This window comes from Prionailurus bengalensis, chromosome A1 (genome assembly GCF_016509475.1).
Source record: "Prionailurus bengalensis isolate Pbe53 chromosome A1, Fcat_Pben_1.1_paternal_pri, whole genome shotgun sequence".
Lineage (NCBI taxonomy): Eukaryota > Metazoa > Chordata > Mammalia > Carnivora > Felidae > Prionailurus > Prionailurus bengalensis.
In genome coordinates, this window is record NC_057343.1 from 163,623,051 (window position 1) to 163,649,845 (window position 26,795).

Below are 26,795 nucleotides of genomic sequence, written 5' to 3' on the forward strand. Positions count from 1 at the left end.
TAAGAAAGGGTGCTGGATTTTGTCGAAGGCCTTTTCTGCATCGATTGACAGGATCATATGGTTCTTCTCTTTTTTTTTGTTAATGTGATGTATCACGTTGATTGATTTGCGAATGTTGAACCAGCCCTGCATCCCAGGAATGAATCCCACTTGATCATGGTGAATAATTCTTTTTATATGCCGTTGAATTCGATTTGCTAGTATCTTATTGAGAATTTTTGCATCCATATTCATCAGGGATATTGGCCTGTAGTTCTCTTTTTTTACTGGGTCTCTGTCTGGTTTAGGAATCAAAGTAATACTGGCTTCATAGAATGAGTCTGGAAGTTTTCCTTCCCTTTCTATTTCTTGGAATAGCTTGAGAAGGATAGGTATTATCTCTGCTTTAAATGTCTGGTAGAACTCCCCTGGGAAGCCATCTGGTCCTGGACTCTTATTTGTTGGGAGATTTTTGATAACCGATTCAATTTCTTCGCTGGTTATGGGTCTGTTCAAGCTTTCTATTTCCTCCTGATTGAGTTTTGGAAGAGTGTGGGTGTTCAGGAATTTGTCCATTTCTTCCAGGTTGTCCAATTTGTTGGCATATAATTTTTCATAGTATTCCCTGATAATTGTTTGTATCTCTGAGGGATTGGTTGTAATAATTCCATTTTCATTCATGATTTTATCTATTTGGGTCATCTCCCTTTTCTTTTTGAGAAGCCTGGCTAGAGGTTTGTCAATTTTGTTTATTTTTTCAAAAAACCAACTCTTGGTTTCGTTGATCTGCTCTACAGTTTTTTTAGATTCTATATTGTTTATTTCTGCTCTGATCTTTATTATTTCTCTTCTTCTGCTGGGTTTAGGCTGCCTTTGCTGTTCTGCTTCTAGTTCCTTTAGGTGTGCTGTTAGATTTTGTATTTGGGATTTTTCTTGTTTCTTGAGATAGGCCTGGATTGCAATGTATTTTCCTCTCAGGACTGCCTTCGCTGCGTCCCAAAGCGTTTGGATTGTTGTATTTTCATTTTCGTTTGTTTCCATATATTTTTTAATTTCTTCTCTAATTGCCTGGTTGATCCACTCATTCGTTAGTAGGGTGTTCTTTAACCTCCATGCTTTTGGAGGTTTTCCAGACTTTTTTCTGTGGTTGATTTCAAGCTTCATAGCATTGTGGTCTGAAAGTAAGCATGGTATAATTTCAATTCTTGTAAACTTATGAAGGGCTGTTTTGTGACCCAGTATATGATCTATCTTGGAGAATGTTCCATGTGCACTCGAGAAGAAAGTATATTCTGTTGCTTTGGGATGCAGAGTTCTAAATATATCTGTCAAGTCCATCTGATCCAATGTCTCATTCAGGGCCCTTGTTTCTTTATTGACCGTGTGTCTAGATGATCTATCCATTTCTGTAAGTGGGGTGTTAAAGTCCCCTGCAATTACCACATTCTTATCAATAAGGTTGCTTATGTTTATGAGTAATTGTTTTATATATTTGGGGGCTCCGGTATTCGGCGCATAGACATTTATAATTGTTAGCTCTTCCTGATGGATAGACCCTGTAACTATTATATAATGTCCTTCTTCATCTCTTGTTACAGCCTTTAATTTAAAGTCTAGTTTGTCTGATATAAGTATGGCTACTCCAGCTTTCTTTTGGCTTCCAGTCGCATGATAAATAGTTCTCCATCCCCTCACTCTCAATCTAAAGGTGTCCTCAGGTCTAAAATGAGTCTCTTGTAGACAGCAAATAGATGGGTCTTGTTTTTTTATCCATTCTGATACCCTATGTCTTTTGGTTGGCACATTTAATCCATTTACATTCAGTGTTATTATAGAAAGATACGGGTTTAGAGTCATTGTGATGTCTGTATGTTTTATGCTTGTAGTGATGTCTCAGGGACTTTGTCTCACAGGGTCCCCCTTAGGATCTCTTGTAGGGCTGGTTTAGTGGTGACAAATTCCTTCAGTTTTTGTTTGTTTGGGAAGACCTTTATCTCTCCTTCTATTCTAAATGACAGACTTGCTGGATAAAGGATTCTTGGCTGCATATTTTTTCTGTCTAGCACCCTGAAAATCTCGTGCCAATTCTTTCTGGCCTGCCAAGTTTCAAAAGAGAGATCAGTCACGAGTCTTATAGGTCTCCCTTTATATGTGAGGGCACGTTTACCCCTTGCTGCTTTCAGAATTTTCTCTTTATCCTTGTATTTTGCCAGTTTCACTATGATATGTCGTGCAGAAGATCGATTCAAGTTACGTCTGAAGGGAGTTCTCTGTGCCTCTTGGATTTCAATGCCTTTTTCCTTCCCCAGTTCAGGGAAGTTCTCAGCTATAATTTCTTCAAGTACCCCTTCAGCACCTTTCCCTCTCTCTTCCTCCTCTGGGATACCAATTATGCGTATATTATTTCTTTTTAGTGTATCACTTAGTTCTCTAATTTTCCCCTCATACTCCTGGATTTTTTTATCTCTCTTTTTCTCAGCTTCCTCTTTTTCCATAACTTTATCTTCTAGTTCACCTATTCTCTCCTCTGCCTCTTCAAGCCGAGCTGTGGTGGTTTCCATTTTGTTATGCATTTCGTTTAAAGCGTTTTTCAGCTCCTCGTGACTGTTCCTTAGTCCCTTGATCTCTGTAGCAAGAGATTCTCTGCTGTCCTGTATACTGTTTTCAAGCCCAGCGATTAATTTTATGACTATTATTCTAAATTCACTTTCTGTTATATTATTTAAATCCTTTTTGATCAGCTCATTAGCTGTTGTTATTTCCTGGAGATTCTTCTGAGGGGAATTCTTCCGCTTGGTCATTTTGTATAGTCCCTGGCGTGGTGAGGACCTGCAGGGCACTTCCCCTGTGCTGTGGTGTATAACTGGAGTTGGTGGGCGGGGCCGCATCCGACCTGATGTCTGCCCCCAGCCCACCGCTGGGGTCCTGTGGTTGATTTCAAGCTTCATAGCATTGTGGTCTGCAAGTGTGCATGGTATGATTTCAATTCTTTCACATTTATTGAGGACTGTTTTGTGACCCAGTATGTGATCTATCTTGGAGAATGTTCCATATACACTCGAGAGGAAAGTATATTCTGTTGCTTTGGGATGCAGAGTTCTAAGTATATCTGTCAAGTCCATCTGATCCAATGTATCATTCAGGGCCCTTGTTTCTTTATTGACCATGTGTCTAGATGATCTATCCATTTCTATAAGTTGAGTGTTAAACTCCCCTGCAATTACCACTTTCTTATCAATAAGGTTGCTTATGTTTGTAATTGTTCTATGTATTTGGGGGCTCCCTTATTCTGTGCATACACATTTATAATTGTTAACTCTTCCTGATTGATAGACCTTGTAATTATTGTATAATGCCCTTCTTCATCTCTTGTTATAGCCTTTAATTTAAAGTCTAGTTTGTCTGATATAAGTATAGGTACTCCAGCTTTCTTTTGACTTCCAGTAACGTGATAAATAGTTTTCCCTCCCCTCACTTTTAATCTGAAGGTGTCCTCAGGTCTAAAATGCATCTCTTGTAGACAGCAAATAGATGGGTCTTGTTTTTTTATCCATTCTGATACCCTATGTCTTTTGGGTGGTGCATTTAGTCCATTTACATTCAGTGTTGTTATAGAAAGATACGGGTTTAGAGTCATTGTGATGTCTGTAGGTTTCATGCTTGTAGCGATGTCTCTGGTACTTTGTCTCACAGGATCCCCTTAGGATCTCTTGTAGGGTTGGTTTAGTGGTGTCGAATTCCTTCAGTTTTTGTTTGTTTGGGAAGACCTGTATCTCTCTTTGTATTCTAAATGGCAGACTTGCTGAATTAAGGATCTCAGCTGCACATTTTTTCTGTGCATCACGTTGAAGATTTTCTGCCATTCCTTTCTGGCTTGCCAAGTTTCAGTAGAGAGATCCATCATGGGTCTTATCAGTCTCCCTGTATATCTTAGAGCACATTTATCCCTAGCTGCTTTCAGAATTTTCTCTTTATCCTTGTATTTTGCCAGTTTCACTATGATACGTCATGCAGAAGTTCGATTCAAGTTACGTCTGAAGGGAGTTCTTTATGCCTTTTGGATTTCAATGCCTTTTTCCTTCCCCAGATCAGGGAAGTTCTCAGCTATGATTTCTTCAAGTACACCTTCAGCACCTTTCCCTCTCTCTTCCTCCTCTGGAATACCAGTTATGCATAGATAATTTCTCTTTAGTGCATCCTTAGTTCTCTAATTTTCCCCTCATACTCCTGGATTTTTTTTATCTATCTTTTTCTCAGCTTCCTCTTTTTCCATAATTTTATCTTCCAGTTCACCTATTCTCTCCTCTGCCTCTTCAGTCCGAGACTTGGTTGTCTCCACTTTATTTTGCAGCTCATTTATAGCATTTTTTTAGCTCCTCCTGGCTGTTCCTTAGTCCCTTGATCTCTGTAGGAATAGGTTCTATGCTGTCCTGTATACTGTTTTCAAGCCCAGTGATTAATTTTAGGACTATTATTCTAAATTCACTTTCTGTTATATTGTTTAAATCCTTTTTGATCAGTTCATTAGCTGTCATTTTTTCCTGGAGATTCTTTTGAGGGGAATTCTTCCGTTTCGTTATTTTGGATAGTCCCTGGAGTGGTGCAGACCTGCAGGGCACTTCCTCTGTGCTGTCTTAAATAATTAGCATTGGTGGACAGGTCTGCAGTCAGACCTGATGTCTTCCCCCAGCCCACCACTGGGGCCACAGTAAGACTGGTGTGTGCCTTCTCCCCTCTCCTAGGGGCGGGATTCACTGTGGGGTGGCATGGCCAGTCTGGGATACTTGCACACTGGCAGGCTTGTGGTGCTCGCGATCTGGCGTATTAGCTGGGGTGGATCAGCAAGGTGCACAGGGGCGGGAGGGGCAAGCTCAGCTCGCTTTTCCTTCAGAAATCCTCTTTGGGAGGGGCCCTGTGGCACTGGGAGGGAGTCAGACCCGCTGGAGGGATGTATCCACAGAAGCACAGCATTGGGGGTTTGCGCGGTGCAAGCAAGTTCCCCAGCAGGAACTGGTTCCCTTTGGGATTTTGGCTGGGAGATGGGTGAGGGAGATGGTGCTGGCGAGTGCCTTTGCTCCCCACCAAGCTGAGCTCTGTCGTCTGTCCAGGGCTCAACAACTCTCCCTCCTGTTGTCCTCCAGCCCTCCGGCTCTCCAAGCAGAGCTGTTAACTTATAACTTTCCAGATGTTAAGTTCCACTTGTTGTCAGAACACACTCCATCCGGCCCCTCCGCCCTGGCTCCCTCCTGCCAGTCCGTGTAGTGCGCACTGCCTCTCCGCTCTTCCTACCCTCTTCTGTGGGCCTCTTGTCAGCGCTTGGCTCTGGAGACTCCATTCTGCTAGTCTTCTGGCAGTTTTCTGGGTTATTTAGGCAGGTGTAGGTGGAATCTAAGTGATCAGCACGATGTGGTGAGCCCAGCATCCTCCTGCGCAGCCATCTTCTTCAAATATGCATAATTTTAAACTCAGAAATGCTTCCTTAAAATATCTTAAAATTGATGCAAAGAAAAATGTTGCACTTTTATAATTTAAAAAAAAATTTTTTTAATATTTATTTATTATTGAGAGACAGAGATACACAGAGCGTGAGCGAGATCATGACCTGAGCAGAAGTGGACTCTTAACCAACTAAGCCACCCAGGCGCCCCTACTTTTATAATTTTATTATTTGACTGAGTTGATACACAATGTTGTATTAGTTTTAGGTGTACTACATAGTGATTTAACTTCTCCATACATTATCCTCTGCTCCCCACAAGTGTAGCTACAGTTGTCACCATACAATGCTCTTATAGTACCACTGATTACATTCCATATGCTGTGACTTTTATTCCTATTATTTATAGATTTCAAAACTTGAAGCCTGTATCTGCACTCCCCTTCACCCATTTTGCGCATAACGTGACCCTCCTTCTCCCAGCAACCATCAATTCTCATGATTCATATATATATTTGTGCTTTTTATGTGTGTTTGGGTGTGGTTTTTTTAATTTAAAACCACATATGAATGACTTCATTCACTTACCATAGTATACTCTAGGTCTATCCATGTTGTCACAAATGGCAAAATCTCGTTCTTTTTGTGGCTGCATAATAATCCATTACCTATATACAACATCTTCCTTATCCATTCATCTGTTGATGGACACTTAAGTTCCTTCCTTTTCTTGGCTACGGCAAATAATGCTGAAATAAAGGCAGGGGTACATGTATCTTTTTTGAATTGATGCCTACATTATCTCTGGGTAAATACCCAGTAGTGGAATTATTGGATCGTATGATATTTCTATTTCTAATTGTTTAAGAAAATTCCATATTGTATTCCATAATGGTTGTATCACATTGCATTCCCACCAACAGTACATGAGGGTTCCTTTTCTCCATATCCTTGTCAAAACTTGTTATTTCTTGTCTTTGATTTTAGCCATTCTAACAGGTGTAAGGTGATATGCCATTGTGGTTTTGATTTGCATTTCCCTGATGATTAGTGAGGAGCATCTTTTTTATGTGTCTTGTGACCATCTGGATGTCTTCTCTGGAAAAAATGTTTATGTTTTATGTCCATTTTTTAATAATACTGTTTTTTGGGGGTTTTTTTTGGTGTTGAGTGTAGGTCTTGATGTATTTTGTATATTAATCCCTTATCAGATATATCATTTGAATGTATATATTTCTTCCATTTAATAGGTTGCCTCTTGCTTTTGTTGATGGTTTTCTGTGCAAAAGCTTTTTATTTTTATGTAGTCCCAATAGTTCATTTTTGCTTTTGTTTCCCTTGCTGTAGGAGACCTAACTAGAAAAATATTCCTACAGTTGATGTCATAGAAATTACTACCTATGTTCTCTTCTATAGTTTCACATCTTACATTTAGGTTTTTAATACATTTTGAGTTTATTTTTGTGTATGGTGTATGACAGTGGTCCATTTTCATTTGTCCAGTATTCTCAGCACCATTTGTCGAAGAGACTGTCTTTCCCCAATTGTATATTCTTGGCTCCTTTGTCATAGATTAATTGACTGTATGAGCATGGGTTTGTTTCTGATTTCAGTCTTCTTAAATTTACTGAGACTTTATTTGTGACCTGGCATGTGTTCTATTCCAGACATTGTTCCATGTGCATTGACAAGAAGGTGTGCTCTGTTGTTTTTGGATAGAATATTTTGTATGTATCTATTAGTTCATTCTGGTCTAATGTGTCATTCAAAGACGCTGTCTATACTGGTCTATATTAAGATGAGGTTCAAACAGTCTAAACTTTTTTTTTACTTATCCGCAGTTTATGTATATGCCATCATCTTGTATGTCTTTTTATAAGAATTTTCTTACATCTAATCATGGCATTTTCTTTTCCACTTAAAGATGTCCTTTTAACCTTTCTTGTAAGACTAGATTAGTAGTGATTAACTCCTTTAAACTTTTGTCTCTCCTTCAATTATTGTTTTTTTAATTTTTTTAATGTTTATTTCTGACAGACAGAGAGAGCAAGCAACCAGAAGTGGGAGAGGGACAGAGAGAGGGAGACAGAATCCAAGGCAGGCTCCTGACTCTAAGCTATCAGCACAGAGCCTGACACAGGATTTGAGCTCATAGACCACAAGATGATGACCTGAGCTGAAGTCGGCCACTTAACCAACTGAGCCACCCAGGTGTCCTGTCTCTCTTTCAATTCTAAATGACAAAATTTCTAGGTAAAGTATTCTTGGTTATAGGATTTTTTTCTATTTTAACACTTTGAATAAGTCGTACCACTCCCTCTGGCCTGCAAATTTTCTGCTGAAAAAACAGTAGTTTTATAAGGTTTCCCTTGTACAATAACATTGTGCTTCTCTCTTGCTGCTTTTAAAATTCTTTTTAACCTTTGACATTTTAATTATGTGTGGTATTTTGGACCTCCTTGGGTTTATCTTGTTTGGAACGCTCAGTGCTTCTTCAACTTGGATGTCTATTTCCTCCCCTAGGGTAGGGAAGTTTTCAGCTAGTACTTCTTCAAAAAAGTGTTCTTCTTCCCTTCTTTTTTTTGTGGGACCTCTATAATGTCAATATGCGTTTACTTAACGTTTAAGAGATCCCGTAACCTGTCTTAATTTTAAAAATCTGTTTCTCTTTTTGCTGTTTAGTTTGTGTGCTTTCTATTACCCTGTCTTCCAGAAGACTAACATACTTAGGCATCTGCTAGTGTTGATACCCTCTATTGTATTTTTTTCAGATACTGTATTCTTCAACTCTAATTGGTTCTCTTTTTATATTTTCTGTCTCTTTATTGATGGTCTCACTGAATTCCTTCACTCTTCTCTCCAGCCTACTAAGTATCTTTACAATCATTATTTTAAATTCTTAATCAGGACATAGTGCTTATCTCCATCTCATTTAGTTCTTTTCCTGAGACTTGTTCTCGTTCTTTTGAAATACATTCTTCTGTCTCCCCATTTTTTGATGTTCTGTGTGTGTTTCTATGGTTTCACAGAAGAGCTGCTTCTCCTAAATTTGACGCAATGTCTCATGTATGGCTGTCGGCTATATAGACTGTATGTACTTAGTGGATTTCACTGGTTGGCTGGAGCTGTCCTGGGGTGGGAGTCCTGGGGCTCTTCACACACTGGACACCCTAGCAGGACAGCTAAAGCTGAAGTGGGTGCAGGCCATGGAGACCCAGGGTTCTATATGCTGAAAGGACTCTAGCTTCAGCTATCCTGCCAAAGTGAAGGCAATTTGAGGGATCCTGGTGGGTTGGCCAGAACTGAGGGAAGCATGGGTTGGAGATTCCTAAGCACTCTGTGCAGGGGGCACCCTGTTGGGTTCTGGGTACCAGAACCCTTCACCAGGGTGCCTTAGCAAGACATCTATATCCAAAATAGTTAGGGCCTGGAGTATTCTGTGGTGCTTTGTACCTGTATCACCTTGACACAAACGCTGCAGCTGTAGTGAATCCTAACCAGGAGTGTTCCAGTGCCCATGGCCCTGTGGTGATTTTGGTGGGATAGCTAGGGTTGCTGTGGGCTAAGGGCAATGGAATTACCAAGGAGGCAGACTGGTTATGGTACCTGGACTGTGCACTGATCTGTGCTTTCAAGGTAGAGAAGTGTAGACCATCAGCCCCTCCCACCAGGAGAGATTTTCAGCAGCTCTCTGCTTGACAGAGTTCTAGGATTGGCTCTTTCAATGTTAGTTGTTCTTTTAAAAGGAGACTTCTTTTTCCTTGTGCCCCAGAACATCCAGGGCAGATGTGGGCGAGAGGACCTGGTGTTTGCTGTGATCACAGGCCCCTTGTGGTGCCCAGACTGTGCTCCCTTTCATGTTATTAAGGTGGGTGGGGAGTTGGAAAAGCCTAAACTTACCTTGAGGATCAACTAAATATCCACTAACAAAAATGTTCTTTATGTCATGGTACAAAAATGTAGCATACTGTTAAAAATCCTGTATAATGAAATACATTTTTATGTATAACCAAGGCAAGTTCTCCAACTCCTATAAAAAAAAGTTCATTGAAAATTCATATGGTCTGATTCCAGTTAGAAAGAAAGTCATACTGATCACAAAACTATAAGTTCTTTCATCAGTGCTCAGAGTACCATTACTATTATACATAGCTATGTGTGTTACTAAACTGTATTGACCAAATTATGAATATAGATATACCATTCTGTAACACTGACTTTTTGAGAAGGAAGATGACAGTGCTGACAGGAAAATGCTTTTCATACTAATTACTGTCAATCCATTATAACCCTTTCTTGAATTGACTTTTTTTTGATGTAAAATGGAGAAGGGGAATATAATGATCTTAGGAGAAAAGAAAATCAGAGACACTGCATAAATGTTTTACCCACTTCAAAATCCTAAGAATCTACCAACATTTTAGCAATAGATTGTAAAAATACTTGATATGTGATGGGGCAACCATGTTTAAATGTGAAAGACAAGTTTCATTTGAAAATAACAAACGAGAATTTAAAGGAATGGGAACTTAACATCCATTATTGTGTTTCCTTCAGGAATACCAGTTTGTATGATATTTTCAAACAAGTTAAGCTTTCAAATACACAACAAGAATTTGATTTTACTCTTCATCTTGCTTATAATATCTCTGCCTGAAGGCTACAAAAATCATTCTACTTTAGAGCCCTGAATAAAAATGATAAATGTAAGATATTAAAACTCAGATGAGAAGTTTCTACATAATTGTACTCAAAAGGGAAACTATTCAGCTTACCAGATAAGTCCTAAACTTGGGAATAGGCTTTAGCAGGTTTAATAATGTCAAAGCATTTCACACTTCCACTGTATAGAGAAGAAATTGTCATAAAAAGCCTCTAGTAAGGAAGTCAAACAGATGCTCAACTCCTGGCTTTAAGAAAATGCATAATTTAAAAGTGTATTTAACACCTTTTAATTTTCTTTGGTAAAAAGCATAACTTTAAAAAATCTTTTTCGTTCTTTTATCACCTGCTGCCTTCCTGTTCCCTAGGAAAAAGTAAAGCTTAATGAGATATTCTTATGTAACAATAGAAGTTCTTAAAAGAAAATTAGAATGCTTTCTCCTGAAGGGATTTACAGATTAATTTGCTCAATCACCTCATTAATATAAGGGAGGAAATGAAAGAAAAAATTTTAGAAATGGAAAGAATGTGTTTTCCCTATGTGTGACTTATGCAGGGAGCTGGGCCTGCTGTTTCCTGGTGTGATATATTATTAGGTTTTTGTGCAGGTGGCTCACTACTCAGTCATGAAGGACAGGTAAGCATCCTCAGCAGAATGTTTGGAGGCTGGTAAACATGCAGTCACTCTCAAGGTAGAATATGACTCTCCAGCTCTCTTTATTATTATTTTTAAATTTTGTTTAGCCTTTGCTAATGACTGAGTGGGGGAAGCATAAGATACTTAGAATTTATCTGTGATTAATATCCCCTTCTGGTATACACACAGGGTGTGGACAGCTTGGAGTGAAAATTAGCTGATAACTGTTGAGAGTTGCCTAGCTTCCCTCTGCTGGGGTCCGTGTGGGAAAGGGAACAAGGAGTTAGCTTTGGAGAGAAAACTGGATCTACCTACTATTAAATCTTGATTTCTCCGCCCTACCAAGTTTATGTATACCAAGTATACTTTGACTAAAGTATAGCCAGTATTTTTGCATTTTTACAATATGCAAGTTAGTAACCCCAAAGTTGCTGCTAATGAAAAAGCAAGGTAAATTTCTACTCCCAAAGCTTTTAGTAGTAACATAAATACATAAAAGCTTTTTATTAGTAGCAATCATAAGTTCAAAACCTATAATAATAAAAACTAAAATCTAACCCACATGGTGCCTCTGGGTAAATTGAAAAAAATATTTGCCTCCTCATCAAGACACTGTTTCCATTTACTTGAAAACTATTATTCAATATACATAGTGGCCACACAATATAAATAAACAAGCAAAAAACTACTTTTGCAGAACCAAACAGGTAGCTTAAGTAATTTTTTTTTGCTATGTACATATCTTAGAATAAGTGTATTACTTAGTTATGAATAAGTCTTACCAGAGGGTTTTATAAAGGACTCCTATTAAAGAACCCAGCAAACTCATGAAACGACTCAAATAGAGTTATTTCATTGGTGGGAATATTGTATTTTCTATTCTGACACAAAAATTGGAATATTTCTATAAGTGCATTTTATCAATGCCTGCATTGATAAATAAATCAAGCTTACTTTTAACAAAATTTCTAAGATTATCCTTTCTGAAATAGTAATACCACCACCAAAGTTTCCAGTTTGAACAGCATCTACATTCATATCACAAGAAAAAGTGAGAAAACACTGCCAACAAACTTATCTTTCCAGTATTTCAAATAGAAAAAAAAATACCTCTGCTTCAAAAGATAATGTACAATTTTTAGACATTCAAAAAATGTTGCATTATAACCTAAATTATGCTCTTACCTTCTGTATAATTGTTGCTATACATTTTTATGCAAAATGATACTCTAGATATTGGAAACCATTCACTTTTGAACCATAGGAGCACTACATAGTCAAGTGGCTGGAGAATACTTAAAATAGATTGCTTCCAATTAATAGCTGAGATGCTTGAGAGCCTTTGTCTTTTAAGCATCAGGATGGAAGTTATTTGTCATATACTAGGAACACAGGTCACAACATTGCATAACACATTTAATGTTTTTTGGAAATAGTTCTTTGGAGAATCTAGATGGTAACAAAGAATAATCATCTTTGTAAGTAGCTAGAACCCTGGCACCAAATGTAAATAGACCAGATGCATTACAGCTGTAGAATATTTTCTCTTGTTTCTGGCACAGAGATCTCATTTTTCAACATCCATGAATACTGCACAATTACTATGTTCCAGGGAAAAATCATATGCCACCACTGAGACTATTCTGGAGAGGACCTTGTAAAGAATTTGCCTGTTCTAGGAAAGGTAAGTCACATCACCTCGAGGATGATGGGAGAGAAAAATAAACTGGGCATGTCAAGAAGCCTTTGTATGTTGCTCTATGAATCCTCACAGCTCCTGATTTTGTCATGCAAACCTAAAACTAAACTGAAATGCTCTGATACTCTGCTGTATCTTCTCAATCACCAGGCTATTAGTTCATCAAACTTTGTTCATACAAACTTTTCATAATCTAGATGTTTCGTGGGAATAGGTATAGATTTGAAATTTTCCTCTACAAATGGTTTTCCTACATGTATTGAGATGATCATCTACATTTTATCCTTCGTTTTCTTAATGTGGTTTGTAACATGGATTGATATGCAGATGTTGAACCTGGAATAAATCCTACCTGATCATGATTTATCTTACTCTTAATATATTATTGAATTTGGTTTGCTAATATCTTGTTGAGGGGTTTGCATCTGTTCATCAGGGACACTGGGTATGTAATTTCCTTTTATTGTGATGTCTTTGTCAGGTTTTGCTATCATGGTAATGCTGGGCTTTCAAAAAAATTTTTTTAACAATTTAAGAAGTATATGTAATCTTTTCTCTTTTTTTATTTTTGGGAAGTTTATTTATTTTGATACAGAGAGCATGAGTGCAGGAGAGACAGGAAGAGAAGGAGAGAGAGAATCCCAAGCAAAATCCATCCTCTCAGTGTGCAGCCCAATGTGAGACTCAGTCTCACAGACCTTGAGATCATGACCTGAGCCACAAACAAGAGTCCTAGGCTTAACTGACTGAGCCACCCAAGTACTCCAGTATGAACTCTTAATTAAATGTTTGAAAAACACACATGTGAAACCATTTGGTCTCAGACTTTTTTGTCTTTTGGGAAAGTTTTAAAATTACTGATTCAGGGGCACCTTGATGGCTGTCACTTGAGCACCCGACTCTTGATTTCAGCTCAGGTCATGATTTCCCATTTCTATGGAAAAGTCCTGCATCAGGTTCTGGCCTAACAATATGGAGCCTGCATGGGATTCTCTCTCTGCCCCTCCCCTGCTCATGCTGTCAAAATAAATTTAAAAAAATAAATAAATAAAATTACTGATTCAGTTTAATTACTTGAAATCAATGGTCTATTTCTTCATGATTCAATCTTAGAAGGTTGTGTATTTACAAAAATTTTCCCATTTCATCTAAGTTTTCCGATTGTTTGGCAATGAATTGCTCATAGTACCTAACATATTTCTGTGCTGTAAATTATAACTTCTCTCCTTTCACTCTGGATTTGAGCTCTCCCTACTTTTTTCCTGGTGAGCCTACCTGAAGGTTTATTAATTTTGTTTATCTTTTCAAGGAATCAGTTTTAGTTTTACTGATTTTTTTTCTATATTTACTTAGTTTTGGTTTTTTTTCCACTATTTTTTATTATTAGTGTTATTTCCACTGATTTTTATTATCTTCTTCCTTCTAACTTTTGGCTTTGTTTGTTCTTCCTTCTTGAGTTCCTTTGAGTGTAAAGTTAAATGTTTATTTTGCATTTTTCCTGAGGTAGGCCTTTATCCCCCTAAACTTTTCCTTAGAACTGCTGATTCTAGTTCCATTTTCATTCATATCAAGGTATTTTTGAATTTCCTCTTGGATTTCATCATTGACACGTTGATTGTTTAGCAGCATGTTTCATCTCCACGTTTTTTTTCACTTTCTTATAGTTGATTTCTAGCTTCATACTGCTGTAGTTAAAAAGATGTTTGGTATCATTTCAGTCTTGTTAAATTTATTGACTTATTTTGTGGCCTAACATATGGCTTAAGCTGGAGAATTTTCTATATGCATTTAAAAAGAATGTGTATTCTGTAGTCTTGGATTATATGTTGTATATATGGGTCACTGAAAATCACGTTTTTTAGAGGTTTTCTATCTGAATGATCTGTACATTAATGTAAGTGGGAAATAAGTATTTGAAGCCAATGCAACTAATCCAGAGAGTCATGTCTTCTTTCTGAAAATTAAGGGAGATTACTTCTGGAACAATTTGTTAAAGCTGCATGTGGTGATGATCAAAAAAAAAAAAAAAATGATAGTTTCCAAGGAGTACACATGGGGCTTTTGTTAAAGGCAAAAAAGAGATGCACTCTACACACACAATCCACCTGGGGCTGGCTCTTAACTTTTCAGAATTTTACTATAAGGTGATTGCCATTGCCGAACTTGATATTCTGAACAAAAACTCCTACAGGGACAGCACTCTTATCAGTTGCTTAAAGACAACATGTAGAGGGCTAGAGGACACTGGGAGAGGTGTTGAGCCCCAGAGGACAGAGCTCAGCTTGGCGGGGAACAAAGGCACTGGCCCGCACCATCTCCCTCACCCAGCCCCCAGCCAAAATCCCAAAGGGAACCAGTTCCTGTCAGGGAACCTGCTTGCACCACGCAAACACCCAAAGCTGTGCTTCTGTGGATCCATCCCTCTGATGGGTCTGCCTCCCTCCCAGTGCCTCAGGGCCCCTCATGAAGTGAACCACCGAAGGCAAAGTGAGCTGAGTCTGCCCCTCCCACCCCTGTGCACCTTGTGGATCCACACTGATTAATATGCCAGATCCCATAGAGCAGCACCACAAGCCTGGCAGTGTGCAAGTAGCCTAGACAGGGGCCACAAGTGAGTGTGTATATATATATATACTGTGGAGTGGTGAGTATATATATATATATATATATATATATACACACACATATATATGTGTATATATATATATATATATATATATATATATATACACTCACCACTCCACAGTGAGTCCTGCCCCTGGGAGAAGGGAAGATAAGGTAGGTACACACCAGTCTAACTGTGGCCCCAGTGGTGGGCTGGGGGCAGACATCAGGTCTGACTGCGGCCCCAGCAACCAACACAAGTTACTCCAGAGACCACGGGAAGAGCCCTGCAGTTCCACACCACTCCAAGGACTATCCAAATGATGAAACAGAAGAATTCTCTTCAAAATAAACTCCAGGAAGTAGCAACAGCTAACAAACTGATCAAAAACGATTTAAGTAATGTAAGAGAAAATGAATTTAAAATAATAGTCATAAAATTAATTACTGGGCTTGAAAAAAGTACAGAGGACAGCAGAGAATCTATTGCTACAGATATCAAGGGACTAAGAAACAGGAGGAACTAAAAAATGTGATAAATGAGCTGCAAAATAAAATGGAGGTGATCACAGCTCAGATTGAAGAGACATAGGAAAGAATAGGTGAATTAGAAGATAAAATTATGATAAAACAGGAAGCTGAGAAAAAGATTTAAAAAAATCCAGGAGTATGAGGGGAAAATCAGAGAACTAAGTGATGCGATGAAACACAATAATATCTGTATAATAGGGATTCCAGAGGAGGAAGAGAGAGAGAAAGGAGCTGAAGGTATACTTGAACAAATCATAGCTGAGACCTTCCCTGATCTAGCGAAAGAAAAAGGCACTGATTCCAAGAGGCACAGAGAACTCCTTCAGACGTAACTTGAATCGATCTTCTACACAACATATCATAGTCAAACTGGCAAAATACAAGGTTAAAGAGAAAATTCTGAAAGCAGCTAGGGATAAACATGCTCTAACATATAAAGGGAGACTGATAAGACTACTGATGGATTTATCTACTGAAACTTGGCAGGTCAGAAAGGAATGGCAGGAAATCTTCCATGTGATGAACAGAAAAAAACATGCAGCCGAGAATCCTTTATCGGGCAAGTGTGTCATTTAGAATACAAAGAGAGGGGCGCCTGGGTGGCGCAGTTAAGCGTCCGACTTCAGCCAGATCACGATCTCGCGGTCCGTGAGTTCGAGCCACGCATCAGGCTCTGGGCTGATGGCTCAGAGCCTGGAGCCTGTTTCCGATTCTGTGTCTCCCTCTCCCTCTGCCCCTCCCCCGTTCATGATCTGTCTCTCTCTGTCCCGAAAATAAATAAACGTTGAAAAAAAAATTCTTTTGGAATACAAGGAGAGATAAAGGTCTTCCCAAACAAAAACTGAAGGAATTCGTCACCACTAAACCAGCCCTACAAGAGATCCTAAAGGGGATCCTGTGAGACAAAGTACCAGAGACATCACTACAAGCATGAAACCTACAGTCATCACAATGACTCTAAACCCATATCTTTCTATAATAACACTGAATGTAAATGGATTAAATGCGCCACCCAAAAGACATAGGGTATCAGAATGGATAAAAAAACAAGACCCATCTATTTGCTGTCTACAAGAGACTCATTTTAGACCTCAGGACACCTTCAGATTAAAAGTGAGGGGAGGGAAAACTATTTATCATGATACTGGAAGTCAAAAGAAAGCTGGAGTAGCCATACTTAGATCAGACAAACTAGACTTTAAAGGCTGTAACAAGAGATGAAGAAGGGCATTATATAATAAACACAGGGTCTATCCATCAGGAAGAGCTAACAATTATAAATGTCTATGCGCCAAATATGGGAGCCCCCAAATATATAGAACAATCACTCACAAACATAAGCAACCTTATTGATAAGAATGTGGAAATTGCAGGGGACTTTAATACTAAACTTACAACAATGGACAGATCATCTAGACACAGGATCAATAAAGAAACAAGGGCCCTGAATGACACATTGGATCAGATGGACTTGACAGATATTTCTAGAACTCTGCATCCCAAAGCAACAGAATATACTTTCTTCTCGAGTGCACATGGAACATTCTCCAAGATAGATCACATACTGGGTCATAAAACAGTCCTCAATAAATGTAAAAGAGATCATACCATGCACACTTGCAGACCACAATGCTGTGAAGCTTGAAATCAACCACAGGAAAAAGTCTGAAAAAACCTCCAAAAGCATGGAGGTTAAAGAACACCCTACTAAAGAATGAGGGGGTCAACCAGGCAATTAGAGAAGATATTAAGAAATATATGGAAACAAATGAAAATGAACATACAACAATCCAAATGCTTTGGGATGCAGCAAAGGCAGTCCTGAGAGGAAAATACATTGCAATGCAGTCCTGTCTCAAGAAACAAGAAAAATCCCTAATCCAAAATCTAACAGCACACCTAAAGGAAATAGAAGCAGAACAGCAAAGACATCCCAAACCCAGCAGAAGAAGAGAAATAATAAAGATCAGAGCACAAATAAACAATATAGAATGTAAAAACACTGTAGAGCAGATCAATGAAACCAAGAGTTGGTTTTTTGAAAAAATAAGCAAAATTGATAAACCTCTAGCCAGGATTCTCAAAAAGAAAAGGAAGATGACCCAAATAGATAAAATCATGAATGAAAATGGAATTATTAACAACCAATCCCTCAGACATACAAGCAATTATCAGGGAATACTATGAAAAATTATATGCCAACAAACTGGACAACCTGGAAGAAATGGACAAATTCCTGAACACCCACACACTTCCAAAACTCAAAAAGAAAGAAATAGAAAACTTGAATAGACCCATAACCAGTGATGAAATTGAATCAGTTATCAAAAATCTCCCAACAAATAAGAGTCCAGGACCAGATAGCTTCCCTGTGGAATTCTACCAGACATTTAAAGCAGAGATAATACCTTTCCTTCTCAATCTATTCCAAAAAAATAGAAAGGGAAGGAAAACTTCCAGACTCATTCTATGAAGCCAGCATTACTTTGATTCCAAAACCAGACAGAGACCCAGTAAAAAAAGAGAACTACAGGCCAATATCCCTGATGAATATGGATGCAAAAATTCTCAATAAGATACTAGCAAATCGAATTCAACAGCATATAAAAAGAATTATTCACCATGATCAAGTGGGATTCATTGCTGGGCTGCAGCGCTGGTTCAACATTCACAAATCAATCAATATGATACATCACATTAATAAAAGAAAAGGTAAGAACCATATGATCCTGTCAATTGATGCAGAAAAGCATGTGACAAAATTCAGCATCCTTCTTAATAAAAACCCTCGAGAAATTCCGGATAGAAGGAACATACTTAAAGATTATAAAAGCCATTTATGAAAAGCTCACAGCTAATATCATCCTCAATGGGGAAAAACTGAGAGCTTTCCCCCTGAGATCAGGAACATGACAGGGATGTCCACTCTCACTGCAGTTGTTTAACATAGTGTTGGAAATGCTATCATCAGCAATCAGACAACAAAAGGAAATCAAAGGCATCAAAATTGGCAAAGATGAAGTCAAGCTTTCGCTTTTTGCAGATGACATGATATTATGCATGGAAAACCCAACAGACTTCACCAAAAGTCTGCTAGAACCGATACATGAATTCAGCAAAGACGCAGGATACAAAATCAATGTACAGAAATCAGTTGCATTCTTATACATTTAATAATGAAGTAGCAGAAAGACAAATAAAGAAACTGATCCCATTCACAATTGCACCAAGAAGCATAAAATACCTAGGAATAAACCTGACCAAAGATGTAAAAGATCTGTATGCTGAAAACTATAGAAAACTTATGAAGGAAATTGAAGAAGATATAAAGAAATGGGAAAACATTACATACTCGTGGATTGGAAGAATAAATATTGTTAAAATGTCAATACTACCCAAAGCTATCTACACATTCAGTGCAATCCCAATCAAAATTGCACCAGCATTCTTTTCGAAGCTAGAACAAGCAGGCCTAAAATTTGTATGGAACCACCAAAGACTCCGAATAGCCAAAGTAATTTTGAAGAAGAAGACCAAAGCATGAGACATCACAATCCCAGACTTTAGCCTCTACTACAAAGCTGTCATCATCAAGACAGCATGGTATTGGCACAAAAACAGACACATAGACCAATGGAATAGAATAGAAACCTCACAACTAGACCCACAAACGTATGGCCAACTCATCTTTGACAAAGCAGGAAAGAACATCCAATGAAAAAAAGATAGTCTCTTTAACAAATGGTGCTAGGAGAACTGTACAGCAACATGCAGAAGGATGAAACTAGACCACTTTCTCACACCATTCACAAAAACAAAGTCAAAATGGATAAAGGACTTGAATGTGAGACAGGAAACCATCAAAACCCTAGAGGAGAATGCAGGAAAAGACCTCTCTGACCTCAGCTGCAGCAATTTCTTACTTGACACATCCCCAAGGGCAAGGGAATTACAAGCAAAAACGAACTATTGGGACCTCATGTAGATAAAAACTTCTGCATAGCAAAGGAAACAACCAACAAAACTAAAAGGCAACCAATGGAATGGGAAAAGATATTTGCAAATGACATATCGGACAGAGGGCTAGTATCCAAAATCTATAAAGAGCTCACCAAACTCCACACCCGAAAAACAAATAATCCAGTGAAGAAATGGGCAGAAAGGATCAATAGATACTTCTCTAAAGAAGACATCCAGATGGCCAACAGGCACATGAAAAGATGCTCAACACTTCTCCTCATCAGGGAAATACAAATCAAAACCAAACTCAGATATCACCTCACGCCAGTCAGAGTGGCTAAAATGAACAAATCAGGAAACTATAGATGCTGGAGAGGATGTGGAGAAACGGGAACCCTCTTGTACTGTTGGTGGGAATGCAAATTGGTGCAGCCACTCTGGAAAACAGTGTGGAGGTTCGCCCCAAAATTAAAAATAGACCTACCCTATGACCCAGCAATAGCACTGCTAGGAATTTACCCAAGGGATACAGGAGTGCTGATGCATAGGGGCACTTGTACCCCAATGTTTATAGCAGCACTGTCAACAATAGCCAAATTATGGAAAGAGCCTAAATGTCCATCAACTGATGAATGGATAAAGAAATTGTGGTTTATATACACAATGGAGTACTATGTGGCAATGAGAAAGAATGAAATATGGCCCTTTGTAACAACGTGGATGGAACTGGAAAGTGTTAAGTGAAATAAGCCATACAGAGAAAGACAGATACCATATGTTTTCATCTTATGTGGATCCTGAGAAACTTAACAGAAGTCTATGGGGGAGGGGAAGGAAAAAAAAGGAGGTTAGAGTGGGAGAGAGCCAAAGAATAAGACTCTTAAAAACTGAGACCAAACTGAGGGTTGATGGGGGGTGGGAGGGTGGCTGATGGGTATTGAGGAGGGCACCTTTTGGGATGAGCACTGGGTGTTGTATGGAAACCAATTTGACAATAAATTTCATATTAAAAAAAACATGTAGATACCACATGAATGTAATGTGGCAAAGGGAAAGAAAACTAAGTGCATACAGGCTATCCTTCTTCCCCTCAAGAAACTTTTTACATATCTCCATTACTTATATCATTTGGAATTGCAAATCTTGTATATAAGGGGTTAATATCCAAAATATTTAAAGAACTTCTGCAAGTCAACACCAAAACCCCAAATAATCTGACTAAAAATGGTCAGAAGAGGGGCACCTGGTGGCTCAGGTGGTTGAGCACCCGACTTTGGCTCAGGTCATGATATCACAGTTCATGGGTTCAAGCCCCACATTGGGCTTTTTGCTGACAGCTCGGACCCTGCTTCAGGTCTGTATCTGCCTCTCCTTGCTCATGCTCTAGCTCTCTCTCTCAAAAATAAATAAGCATAAAAAAATTTTTAATGGGTAGAAGACATGAGTAGACCTTTTTTTTTCCCAAAGAAAACATATAGATGGCCAACAGACAGATGAAAAGATGCCCAAGCTCACTCACCATAAGGAAAATCCAAATCAAATACAATGAGGTATCACTTCTCATCTGTTAGGATATCTATTGTCAAACAGATAAGAAATAATAAGTTTTTCTCAGGATAAGAAGAAAAGGAAATCCTTGTTTATTGTTAGTCATAATGGAAATGAGTACAGCTATTATGGAAAATAGGTTGGAGTTTCCTCAAAAAAGTAAAAATAGGACTAGGATAATAATACAGCAATTCTACTGGGTATTCCCCCCCCCAAAAAAAATAAAGGAAAACACTAATTCAGATTTATGCACCTCTATGTTCATTGTAGCTTATTGTTAATAGGCAAGATAGGAAAATAACCTAACCATCCATCAGTGGATGAATGAATCAAGAAAATTAAACACACGCACACACGGTGGAATATATCACTCACCACAAAAAATGGGGGGATTTGTGACAACATGGATGGAACTTTAGGGCATTAACTACATAAAAAAAGTGAGACAGAAAAAGACAACATGATTTATATGTGGAATCTTAAAAAAAAAAAACCTTATAGCTACAGAGAATAGATTGGTGGTGGAGGGTGGCAATTGGGCAAAATTGGTGAAGGGAGAGTCAAAGGTACAAACTTCCATTTAGAAGTTGTAGAGATGTAATGTATAGCATTATGACTATAGCTAATAATGGTACATTAATCTCTGAAAGCTGCCTGAGTAATGCTTAAATATCTCACCACCAAAAAAAAAGTAACTATATATGGTGACAGATGTTAACTACACTTATTGTGATGATCATTTCACAATATACACAAATATCAAATCATATTACCCACTTGAAACTAATAAAATGTTGTATGTCAACCATACCTTAATAAAAAAAAATGTGAGCAATACTAATAGCATGGGAAATGAAGAAAAAAATTAAAAGTTGGACTTTATTAAATTGAAATCTGCTGTGCAAATGACACTATTCAGAGAATTAAAGACCAATCTTTTCTAACCCCCCAATCAGGGGTTAATATCTAGCCAAAGTTTCACTAGGAGAAAATTTTTGGAAATCAACTGTTAATTAACTTTTACTCAAAATATAAAAAAAAAAAACAAAAAAACAAAAAAAACCTCTTGGAACTCAATTCTAAGAAAACAAGATATTTAAAAATTGGTCAAGAAAATAGGGAAAGGGGCCGACATGGCAGAGAGGTAGAGGGATCTGTACTTTGCTCCTCTCTCAAATGAAGGGTTGAAGTCAAAGGACTCTGAACCCCCAAAAGTCTGGGAGGAAAAGAGACTGAGTCTACCAAAGAGACACCGGCACAAGCTAACAGGCCATAGGTGGGTGATTGTGAACTGGAGGAAATAAAACAGGCTGGGTAGGCATGGAAGGAAGGGATCTCCTTCTGCTGAGAGACAAAGGGAAGAGAAAGAGTGGCTGGGGAAGCATAGGATTGTATCTGGACAAGAGGAAAAGCTCAGATCAGGAGAGAGAGGGATCCCATCTCTAACTGTGGGACTTTCTCTGGACTGGGGCTGGCTGCCCTGTTAGCGCACCTATGGAGGAGGGGAGCCCCCCCCGGATTTGGTGGTACCTGAGGGGTGCAGTCTGCAGTAGGAGAAGGCAGTCCCCTCCCCGAAGTGCTGCAGTACAGAACAAAAGCAGCTGGGACCACATATCAGGTGGCAGAGAGAGGCACTTCCCCAGTGCCGGGCGCACGGAGCAGGAGTTTAAATCCCAGCCAAGCACCGGGCTTGGGAGTCAGGGGAGCGAGACAGACCACCTCATCTGCCCTCGCAGCACAGTGAGGATGGCTCAAACAGAGTGATTTGGGACACCGGGTCCATGAAGAAGAGACTGGGGGGTCGCTACTTTTCTCCCCACAACCACTAAGGTGGGGCCTCAGGGATGGGTCAGCAGGCCCCACAGTGGAGGTGGGACCAGTCTATACCAAACCAAGACCCTCTGAAATGGGTAACTGCATAACTACTGGAGTGGGATAAATGGTGTTGAACCAGACAGCCCCCTCCTCCAGACAAGTGCTGCTGCATTGCCTGGATTAATTCTAGGACAATTCTTGTTATTTAGATCTATTCTTCCTTTCTTTTTTCTTATCTCTTCTTCTAGGCTGGTCACTATGGTTGGTGGTTTGTTTAAGCAGAAATATTTATCCATTCTCTTGATACATGTTCTACACTTCCTTCTTTCCTTTCTCTCTCTCTGGAATAATCAAGCTGTATAGTTTCTCTCTCTGGGGAACTTTATCTTCATTTCTTTGTCCCCGCCTCCTTTATTTTCCTCTCTCTCTCTCTCTCTCTCTCATTCTCTCTGGATTAAGCCATTAGTCTCTCTGCCTGGTCAATGTTTATTTTTTCTTTTTCCCCCCCTACCCCTATCATTTCTCTCTCTGTATGTACTCTTCCATCAGCACCACCTCCACCCTGTTCTTGTAGCTGGTGTTTCTGGTTTTTTGCTTTTGGATTCTTTGATTTGCTTTTGTGTTTGAATGTTTTTTTTTCCTGTGTGTCTGTTTGTTTTCATTTCCAGGGCTACTTCAAGGAAGAAATCAAAGCACACCTGATGGAGGGTCTAAAACATCACTACGAGTAGGGAAATAAAATAACTAAAGTCACAACAGAGAGCAAGTAACACTCTTCAAAAAACACCTCCTGAAGGGCCAGGCCTGGACACTGTATGACCCCCGCCTTTAATAAAGCAGTGCTCTCAGGTGTAGAGCACATAACAAGCTTTTAAAATTCACAAGGGACAGAAAAACTAGCCAAAATGATGAAATGAATACTTCTCCTCAAAAGAAATTCCAGGAAGAAGTGACAGCTAAAGAATTGATCAAAACATATATAAGCAATATAACTGAACAGGAATTTAGGATAATAGTCATAAAATTAATTGCCGGGCTTGAAAAAAGCATAGAAGACAGCATAGAATCTACTGCTGCAGAGATCAAGGAACTAAAAAATAGTCATGATGAATTCAAAAATGATATAAATAAGGAACAAAATAAAATGGAGGCAACCACAGAGTGGATTCAAGAGGCAGAGGGGAGGAAAGGTACATTAAAAGGTAAAATTATGGAAAAAGAGAAAGCTGAGAAAAAGAGAGAGGAAAAAATCCAGGAGTATGAAGGGAGAATTAAAGAACTAAGTGATGTAACCAAATGGAAAAATTTCTGTATCATAGGAATTCCAGAAGAAGAAGAGAGAGAAAGGGGCTGAAGGTATACTTTAACAAATCATAGCTGAGAACTTCCCTGATCTGGGAAAGGAAACAGACATTGAAATCCAAGAGGCACAGAGAACTCCCTTCGGACATAACTTGAATTGATCTTCTGCATGACATGTCATAGTGAAACTGGCAAAATACAAGGATAAAGAGAGAATTCTGAAAGCAGCTAGGGATAAACAGGCCTTAACATACAAAGACACATACAGGTAGTAGCAGACCTATCTACTGAAACTTGGCAGGCTAGGAAGGAATGGCAAGAAATCTTCAATCATATGAAATGGAAAAATATGCAGCCAAGAATCCTTTATCCAGCAAGTCTGTCATTCAGAATAGAAGGAGAGATGAAGGTTTTCCCAAACAAACAAAAACTGAAGGAATTCATCACCATTAAACCAGCCCTACAAGAGATCCTAAGGGAGACTCTGTGAGGGAAATGTTGTAAGGACTACAAAGTACCAGAGACATCACTACAAGCATGAAACCTACATATATCACAATGGTTCTAAACCCATATCTTTCAATAATAACACTGAATGTAAATGGACTAAATGCTCCAATAAAAAGACATAGGGTATGAGAATGGATAAAAAATAAGATCCATCTATTTGCTGTCTACAAGAGACCCATTTTAGACCTGAGGACACCTTCAGATTGAAAGTGAGGGGATGGAGAACTATCTATCATGTTACTGGAAGTCAAAAGAAACCTGAAGTAGCCATACTTATATAAGACAAACTAGATTTTAAAGTAAAGGCTGTAACAAGAGATGAAAAAGGGCATTATAAAATAATTACAGGGTCTATCCATCAGGAAGAGCTGACAATTATAAAGGTCTATGCACTGAATTCAGAAGAACCCAAATATATAAAACAATCACAAACATGAACAATCTTATTGGTAAGAATGTGGCAATTGCAGGGGACTTTAATACTCCACTTATAGCAATGGACAGATGACAGATCATATAGACAGAAAATCAGTAAAGAAACAAGGGCCCTGAATGACACAGTGGACCAGATGGACTTGACAGATATATTTAGAACTCTACATCCTAAAGCAGCAGAATATATTTTTTCTTCTTGAGTGCACATGGAACATTCTCCAAGACATCACATACTGGGTCACAAAACAGTCCTAAATAAATATAAAATAATTGAGATCCTATCATGCACACTTTGAGATCACAGTGCTATGAAACTTGAAATCAACCACAGGAAAACGTCTGGAAAACCTCCCAAAGCATGGAGGTTAAAGAAAATTCCTACTAAAGAATTAATTGGTCACTCAGGCAATTAGAGAAGAAATTAAAAAATATATGGAAACAAAATGAAAACACAACAATCCAAACCTTTTGGGATGCAGCAAAGGCAGTCCTGATGGGAAAATACATTGCAATCCACGCCTATCTCAAGAAACAAGAAAAATGCCAAATACAAAATCTAACAACACACCTAGGGGAAATAGAAGCAGAACAGCAAAGACATCCCAAACCCAGCAGAAGAAGACAAATAATAAAGATCAGAACACAAATAAAAAATATAGAATCAGAAAAACAAAAACAAAAACAAAACAAAAACAGATCAATGAAACTAAGAGTTGTTTTTTTTTTTTTTTGAAAAAATAAAACTGATAAACCTCTAGCTAGGCTTCTCAAAAAGAAAAGAGAGAGGACCAAAATAGATAAAATCATGAATGAAAATGGAATTATTAACAACCAATCCCTCAGAGATACAAACAATTATCAGGGAATACTATGAAAAATTCTATGCCAACAAACTGGACAACCTGGAAGAAATGGACAAATACCTAAACACCCACACACTTCCAAAACTCAAAGAGGAAGAAATGGAAAATTTTCACAGACCCATAACTAGTGAAGGAATTGAATCAGTTATCAAAAATCTCCCAACAAATAAGAGTCTCGGACCAAATGGTTTCCCTGGGGAATTCTGCCACACATTTAAAGCAGAGTTAATACCTATCCTTCTCAAGCTGTTCCAAAAAATAGAAAGGGAAGGAAAACTTCTGGACTCATTCTATGAAGCCAGCATTACTTTATTCCCAAACCAGACAGAGACCCAGCAAAAAAAGAGAACTATAGGCCAATATCCCTGATGAATATGTATGCAAATATTCTCAACAAGATACTAGCAAATCGAATTCAACAGCATATAAAAAGACTTATTCACCACGATCAAGTGGGATTCATTCCTGGGCTGTTGGGCTGGCTCAGTATTCACAAATCAATCACTGTGATACATCACATTAATAAAAGAAAAGATAACGAGATGATCCTGTCAATCGATGCAGAAAAAGCATTTGACAAAATACAGCATTCCTTTTTAATAAAAACCCTCGAGAAAGTCAGGATAGAAGGAACATACTTAATTGTCATAAAAGCCATTTATGAAAAGCCCACAGCTAATATCATCCTCAATGAGGAAAACTGAGAGCTTTCCCCCTGAGATCAGGAACACGACAGGGATGCCCACTCTCACTGCTGTTGTTTAACATAGTGTTGGAAGTTCTACCATCAGCAATCATGCAACAAAAGGAAAT